This window comes from Callospermophilus lateralis, unplaced genomic scaffold, assembly GCF_048772815.1.
Source record: "Callospermophilus lateralis isolate mCalLat2 unplaced genomic scaffold, mCalLat2.hap1 Scaffold_862, whole genome shotgun sequence".
NCBI classification, from domain to species: domain Eukaryota; kingdom Metazoa; phylum Chordata; class Mammalia; order Rodentia; family Sciuridae; genus Callospermophilus; species Callospermophilus lateralis.
In genome coordinates, this window is record NW_027516716.1 from 58,251 (window position 1) to 60,237 (window position 1,987).

The window sequence follows — 1,987 nt, forward strand, 5'->3', positions numbered from 1 at the left end:
TAGCTAAGCTATAAAGCCAACCATTCCATGATAAATGGGTCCATTTAGTGATGACAGGATAAAAAATTGTTGCTTTATTCTATGTACACAATAAACTATCAATCAGCCATAAAGAAGAATGACTTTATGACATTTGTCAGTAAATGGATGAATCTGGAGATTTTATTGCTAAGTAAAACAAACCATTTCTTTAAAACTAAAGGTTGAAAGTTTTTGCTGATATGTGAAATCTAAAGCTCATAAAGCGGAAAAGGGTAAGAAAAAAATCAGTAGATTTCACAATGGTAAACAATAAATAAACAAATAAAAGGGAAGGGGATGAAAATATTAAAGATACATATATAAATCCTACCATGATAGCAACCAACGCGAACTGGATTTTAATTAGGATAAGATATATCTTATGCTTGCATAATGTCATAAAAATTGATTTTACAATCAGGTAGAATTAGAAGAATCAAAAAAATAAAAAACAAATTATATTTGTTTGATATGTATGTTCTATTATAAACATCATATAATATATACATCAAACAAAGTTTTTATGCATATGTATAGATTATTTTGTATGTTATAAATTGTTAAAATTATAAAAAGGAAAATCCAAACAGGATTGCTTTTGCTATTTTTTATATTAATAACATACATAAGTACCATATAATGTTTGAACTAAAATTCACTGTTAAATATTTCAATTAAGTGGTCTGTCTACCTTGTAAAATTTCAAAATTTCTCTTATATCATTGTTAGAGATCTCACTACATATTCAGAAGAGCCAGCTCCATCAGAGAAATTACAAATAAGATTCTACACTTTAGTAAATCTCTGATTAGTGGTTGTACAATTAAAATTTGAGGATTCTCTTTTTTAATTACCATAATTTTCTCATCTGAACAATATGTATATTTTAGATCATAATATTAAAAAATTACAAAATATATATTTTTGTAGTAATGTCTGAGTTTCATATTGTGTTTCATAAATGCAGATTATATTTTTTTTGAACTTAAATCACTTTATCTGCAGAAGTAGATAATAGTATCATTGTGTTCCAAAACCACCTACATGATAGTCTACTAACTCTCATTTCAACTTCGATTACCTTACAGACTGTGCAAAAGTTCATGTGGTCAATGTGTTATTTATTTACATATTCTTATTTCAGGTACCGTTAACATTCAGGGACATAGCCATTGATTTTACTGAAGAGGAGTGGGAATGCCTTCAGCCTGCTCAGAAAAACTTATATAAAGATGTGATGTTAGAGAACTATAGAAACTTTGCCTTTCTTGGTAAGTTTAATTTTCCTTTAAAATTTTTAATTAATAATTATTATTTAATTTACTTATCTTGTATCTTCTGGGAAGTTCTCGATAAGAATGAGTTTTAGATTTGTGTTTCAAAGAAAAAGGGCATTTTTAGTATAGATATTTTACTCTTTAATATATATTATTTTGCACTTTAATCTTTCTCTTTCTCAGTGTGTTATACATCCTTCACTTAAGATAAATAGTACCTAGCATGATTTAGTGATGTAAACTATTGTAGCCTACACATAGCAGGGGACAGAGTTGAGAAGTTCAAATGGAGAAAACCAAACTAAAAAATGTTGAAAGAGTAGTTATTCAGCAGAAAAAAAATTTTCAGAAGCTTAGCTTTATTTCTTTTGATATTAATCATTGAACACATACTGCCCTACATTTATTACATTTTCAAATTCTTTGTACTCTTCAGTTTTCTTCTTTACTGATATCCCAGTTCATTCAGATTAACCATCAAAACTTACCTCTTGTTGTGAGGGCCAGCATGATCAGTTACAAATGTTGTGAGGAAACCTGTAAAGAAGCTAACAGAAGAGAGAGACACACCCACAGTGAAAAGAAAAAAGGAAAAAAAAAATACTGGCCACTCCTCTTCATGGCTGCACATAGTATACTCCAGAATTACATAGCTTCTGTTACCATGACTACATTCTAACCTAGTGTTA